We start from the raw sequence: 7,015 nt of genomic DNA, 5'->3' as shown, positions 1-7,015 counted from the left end.
GAAATTGTTTCTCCTTGTTGCTTATGTGAAGCGCGTTGGTTACAGTGATGAAAAGCTGACTAACAACGTCCGACCAGATTTGGGGCTAAGTTATCCTGTAACAGGACAAGTTGTCCTGCAGCCTCCAGTCTCAACATGGCACACCATCTCCCTTTCACACATGAAAAATCAGTACTTTGGAAAGATACCAATGGGGACAACTGCAGGATGCTAAGGAACGCTTACATCTCTGGGCACTGATTTTCAGCCTTCCCCCATTTTACGGTGCACTGGCTCCTTCCACGCGTACCAAGTGGCCACAGGACATTATTGCCTGTGGAGTCAGAAGGAGATGAGCACCCTCGGCTTCCCCAGACGGGAGGAAGCCAGCACTACCACCTTGTTTCCTGATTCTACCATCTTTGCAGTCGGGGGAGAGGAGAGACGGTGACCTCGATTTGCCAGCAACAATGAAGGTTTTTATAGGTGGTAGGCACCACTAATTTTTATTGCTATTATTAAAGAATTGTAAAAATAATGGTATAAAAGCAATACCAATATTTGCTTAGAGAATTGGAGGTCATAAGTCCTAAATCAAGAACTTGTGACCTCCCAGGAGAATCAAGGCTAAGGAACTCCTTCTGGGAATTCCAGGGGACGGCTGGCTGCTGCCTTTGCAGCTTGTGGGGGCTGCCACCTTCCCTCACTCAAGGCTCCGTAGCTTCCTGATATCTACTTTCATCCCCTGATCCTGCATCCCTCTCGGAAGAGCCCACGTGGGTAACCCAGGACGTTCTCCACTCAGGATCCTTAACTCAATCACGTCTGCAAAGTTCCTTTTGCTGAACACAACCATGCAAGTCCAGGTCGGGGGCAGAGGACCTGGAATATTTGGGATCCATTCTTCTTAGAGGGGAATCCAGTAGTAAGATCTGTTCTGACTTCCCTGGCATTTCCTGTTCAGGTGGATCCGGAGACGTGCGGCCCGTAGCTCTCCCTGTGACTGTGAGACTTTACGGTCCACACTGAGCTCTTGCAGCTAATGGCTCCTTGGCCTTCTATCATTTGCGGCGAACTGATTGTTTTTTTTTTTTTGAGGCTGGGCCTCCCAATTTCGATCCTCCAGCCTCAGCCTCCCGAGCCCCTGGGCTGACAAGTGTTGTACCACCACAACCATCAAGCAAATTATGTTTTAAAGGTTCTTGGGGTGAAACCAGAATTTCAAAATAATTTTTCCTACAGACACACAACTCTGGAATGGAAAATTGCAAATAAGATCTGCATTTCAAGAAGGGATTCAAAATCCTTTTATTGGTCAAAAGTGACAAATAGAAAGTACTTTAAATAATAGTCTTCGAAAGTACTTTAAAAAATAGAAATTTTCGTGAGGATTGAGCAGAAGAAGGGAGAAGTTGAACTACTCAAAACCATTATTTTCCTCTATTTCTAAATTACATGTTTCTGAATATATAATATATGTGTACATACATACAGAGATCTACTTATTTACAACGTGCAGGCTTAAAATATACCAAATCCATGATGCGTACTCCAGATATATTACATCATATATACTAAAACATATTTACCTACAAATATTGTAAAATAAATGTAAAATCTTTAAATGTCTAAAATCATTATCTTCCACCATTTGTAATTTACCACATATAATATATAGAGATTTATAGATACTTTTTTATCATATATATTTAAAAATACACATACCACATACAGAACATAGAGCCTAGATCTATTCTTTTACATAATATATAACATATGGGTATTTTGGAAATATACTATATATTTCTTTATCTGTATTTAAGATCCTACAACATATATAATCAGAAACATGAGAGACGACACTCTGTTTAGGTGATTCTATGAAAATGTTCGAATGCCTTCTACTGTCATGTGCAACTAATCAGAACAAACAAAATCTTTAAAAAGAAATATAGAATATTCATATATAAGTATATAAAATTATTTAAAAAGTATTTATGCACTTATTTAATAACATATGTTCATATGTTGTTATCTCTATATTCCATATTGAATATTTCATGTTTCTATATTAAAATATTTATATATAAATATAAAAATGTACATACCTGATGTAGATATGGACACACCAAAATATCAAAATGTATTTCACATACTTAAAGATAGATGTATAAACATAAAATAATCATGCGTGATATATAAAATATTCATATACAAGTATGTAGAATATTTGTATATTATATATGTAATGTAGATAATATTTATCAGTATAAATATATAGCTCTAAACTCGGGCCTTTAGGACATAATTAACTTGCATCAGTATTTATGAAAATACAGAGAAATATAAAAATATAAAATATACATGCCACATATACATACATGTGCATAAGTCTCATTCCATATCTATCTCCTTAAATGCACATTTAAGGTCTCATTGACGTCTCGGTGACAGCTGTTCCAAAGCATTAAATAGGAGCCAGGTGCAGTGGCCCTGCCTGTAATCCCAGCAGCTCTGGAGGCTGAGGCAGGAGGATCGAGAGTTCAAAGCCAGTCTCAGCCAAAGCGAGGCCCTGAGCAACTCAGTGAGACCCTGTCTCTAAATAAAATGCAAAATAGGGCTGGGGAGGTGGCTCAGGGGTCGAGTGCCCCTGGTTTCAGTGTTTGGGACACAATCTCTACTTGACGAGGGGAGGCCTGGTTGAATGGAGGCCAGCCATGACAAAGGAGGAAAGCTAGCCTCTGGTTCAGACAGCTTGGGCTGAACGCAGTCGGCCTCCACACCACTGGACTCAACCAACCTGGATCCAGTGCATATTTCCCGGCTTGCGCAGGGACAATTGTCCTGGTCATTATCCCTAAACAAGATAGTATGGCGACCGTCATCTTCTGCTGCGTCCGTGTTGTAAATAACCGCCAGTGACTTGGGGTGTCAGAGAGCATCATGCTCATCTCTGCAAATCCCATGCCCATTTCAATGAGGGGTCGAGTAGCCTTGGAGGTTGGGAAGGGAGAGGGTCCTGGAACCGATCCCCGGGCAGGTCTGAAGACCACATCGGATGGGGTGCTTGCCTGAGTACCCCGCTCTCTGTTCTGCAGCAGGTGACACTGTGCGTGGACACAACGTGGAGCAAGAAGGGACCCGGGGAGGGAGGGAGCCCAGAGGACTCAGGGCACCCCAGCCACATCCTCGCCTCTCAGACGAGGCTCCTGCCTCCGCGAAGTCCAGATATGTGTTGATTCTCCCTTTTTCAGCTTTAAAAAAATAAAAATAAAAAAATTCCTTGAGAGTCTTAAGTGCACACAGACTCCTCACCAAAAGAAAAAAACTCAAAATGAAACCTGTCGCTTGGGATTCATCTCGGTTACCAGGTCGGCTGCCTCAGTGTCACCCACTTGGGGTTCAGGAAGCAGTTTTTTCCCACGTCACAAAACATCTGCAACCTCTTTAAAAATCCCGAGATCATGTTGATGAATCCTCACCCCTTTCTGCTTGTGTGTAGACCACAGAGAAAAGGAAGGGAACACATGTCCCCACAGAACCTCAGTCGGGGACACCACGGGTGTGGCTGCTTCTGTCCTTTGGGTGCGATGACCAGAGACGGACTTCAGAACAGATCCTCGGCCGCAGTCAGGACATCTCCCGAGGCAGGACACACCCCTGGAGCGCATTGGAGGCCACACCCAAGTAGCAGGTGCTGATTTAAATGCAGGTGGTCACTCACCTGTCGACAAAGCGCCCATTTTCTGCTTAAACCGAATTCAGTAAATCCGTGCTGCTGCCCAAGTGTTTATTTTTAGTACCTGAAATGACCCCGATTTCACTTTTCCTGCACACCTGGTTTTGCTGGATGAAAAAAGCCAATCTTATGCAATTTCCCAGGAAACTGTATCACTCGGTAAGTGGCTGAAATTGCAAACCGTAAATATGTGGCCGGAAGATTTTATTGACTCATTTGATACTTGAGCTCTTTATGTGGATATTTATATATAGATAGATACATATTTTATGATATTATGTATATTCCAAACTTTCACATGGGTCAGGAAAGTCGTGAAAAAAATTCTGGGATCTGAATGACTGGTTTCTCTGACTCATGGGTATAATAACATCCACGATATAAAAGGCATATTCTCAACACTAAATTCTATTTTCTGTATTTACAACCACGAAAACAAAACAATGTACCCCATTTGTGTACAACGACTCAAAATGCAGTCTGTAAAACATAAAAAATAAATAAATTTTAAAAAAGAATAAATGTAGTTAAAGAAAAAAATTATAAAGTAAAAAAAAATTCCCGAAGGGGGAAAAATAAATGTTATAATTATAAAAAAATAAAGTGTCATTTTTGCTCAGTGACCATCTATACAAATTAACTTTAGGAAGATACTGAAAAGAATAAAAAAAAATATAAAGAGAGAGAGAGAGAGAGGGAAAGCAGAATATACTACCAATCACCATAGCTCCAGAAATTTTTGTATCAACTATTTTCTGAATTGTTTGCTTGGTTCACGTTTCTTCTTTCTGAACAGCCATTTCATGTAATTTAATTAAATACGAAATATCCCATATTGTCATGGAGTAGAATTTGGTCTCATCCCGATTTTAGCGTATACGTTTATACCTGCATTATATACACACGTTTAATACATATACAACATTTTCATATTTCTTCTTAGTTCTCAAAATCAAAACCATCACGTCCACATGTATTCAAGTGAAATCAGCTGCCGGAGCCTCCATAACCTAGGGAGCGACCCTAGCCGTAAATATGAGTCCAACCCAGAAGCAAGAGAATTTTTTTTTTTGCCTCAATGTCGAGTGTTCAAAGACTGTGTTCCCTTAACAAATTTGCACAGTGCACACACCTGCCTGAGGTGCACCTGTTACTCCATCACAGGGAGCCTCCAAATTGTTCTTTCTCAGCATTGAATCCTGTCAAATCAGGCAGAAAATATGCACCTTCATTATTCATTTCTTATTTTTTTTTTTTTTGGGGGGTGCTGGGGATCAAACCCAGGGCCTTGTGCTTACAAGGCAAGCACTCTACTGACTGAGCTATCTCCCCAGCCCCTCATTTCTTATTTTTGAGGGGGTGGGAGGCACCAGAGATTGAACTCAGGGGCACTCGACCCCTGAGCCACCTCCCCAGCCCTATTTTGTATTTTATTGAGAGACAGGGTCTCACTGAGTTGCAGAGGGCCTCTGCAGCTTTGGCGGAGGCTGGCTTTGAACTCACGATCCTCCTGCCTCAGCCTCCCCAGCCTCTGGGTGTGTCTATTTCAACTCAACCTAGTTTATCCCAGTTAATGCAGACATTGTTCCTATTTCCCCTTCAAGAAGGGTTAGGATTCGATTCCTGATCATCAGTAGGGTGTCCCCGCTAGTTCTATGATTTTAGAATTGATTGGTATCCTAGCAAATTAAAGACCTTACCACATCAACGGCTAAGGGGGAGCTGTTGGAAAGTGGCCGTCCGAAGTAGGGAAGAAGCTGAATTTCTACGATGCTCAGCTAAACATTAAAGGCATAAAATATGTGTCTGATTCTGAGGAGCAAAACAAGTTCCAGATTGCTCATGAGACTCAAATCCACGCAACGGTATTTATTATTATTTTACTTTATTTGTTCTAATGGTTGCACCTGACAGCAGAAGGCATGGATGCATTTTGACAGATCGGACATAAATGGAGGGTCCTCTCTCATTTTTCTGATTTCACGTGTTGCAGGATCACATGGTCATGCAGTCACACATGCACATGAGTCATCACGTCTCAGTCAGTTGATCACGTCCAGGTCCCTCTGGATGTAAGACCCCCCCAGACACGTGCCGTCAGCTGGTGACTGATGGTCAGGTCAACTCTGCCCAGAGGACGGATATTTATGAGCCCAGAGACAGGTTTTGATGGACAGGAGAAAACCTGCAGACAGGAGACCTTTTCACCAAAGATCTATGTCAGGGTAATAAAGGTGATATTCGGGAGGCAGGATTCAGGCACCCAAAGAAATACCAGAGGAAGAGAGCAGGAAGTGGATCCCGTGAGACCGTAAAACGGGATTATAGACCCAAAAGGTTCCACCTGCAGCTATTTGCTTGTCCTTCCACACAAACCACCAATATTCTCTGACTGCTGCGCTTAATTTCCATCTTCCTTAATTTCCATCTTGGGAAGCTGGGAGGTTTCCCGCCTGCCACATTATCCAAGGTTGTATCTAGTGGCCCTTCACCTTACTGGGAAAGAAAAAAAAAATACTATGTCTAATATGCATCATGATAAATAAGGAGATTTGGAATATTCTGGACACCCCAATACCTCTGGGTTTCTCTCCTTCCTCCCCTCCCTCCGCCACGCAGGGGATTGAACCCAGGGCCCCTTACCTCTGAGCTACATCCCCACTCCTTTTCATTCTACCTGTTTGATTTTGAGACGGGGTCTGGCTGAATTACAGAGGTCGGCCTCGCCCTTGCCATCCTCCTGCCTCAGCCTCCCCAGCTGCTGGGATGACCCACGTGCCCGAGCACACCCGGCTTGGCCTGGATTTCCGAGCCCCGTAGTTTAGATGCTGAGACGTGATGCTCAGCGGCAGATAGAGTTATGTTCGTGGGCACAGAGCCCCTTGCTGTGCACGATGGAAGGTCTTAATGCAAAGTCTCCAAAGAACCCGCTGCCTCGCTCAAAGCCACCGTAGTCGGTGGACGTGGAATGCACTCTCCCCAGTTGAATTCAGCAAAGGCTTTTTGAGTGAAAAGCACCCACGATGTCGTCTCAGTGACATCCCAGGGCGGAAACAGCTCACTGACAAGTTTGCGCCCCTCGCTGACAAGTTTGCGCCCCTCCCCGACGCAACCGTGTGGCGCGTCCCCAGCGGAGCCAGCGACAGACGGGACCCAATTCTCCTGAATTCGGTGCCATTGCCCGAAATAAAACGCTCACCCCCATCTCCAAGGTGACGCCCAGGCGCTCCCGATTCAGCAGGATTCTGGGTCCTCGCTGATCCGGGCTGGACCTCCTGCCAATCAAACCCCCGGCCG

Source organism: Sciurus carolinensis, chromosome X, assembly GCF_902686445.1.
Source record: "Sciurus carolinensis chromosome X, mSciCar1.2, whole genome shotgun sequence".
Lineage (NCBI taxonomy): Eukaryota > Metazoa > Chordata > Mammalia > Rodentia > Sciuridae > Sciurus > Sciurus carolinensis.
Note: the sequence above shows the minus strand (reverse complement) of the source record.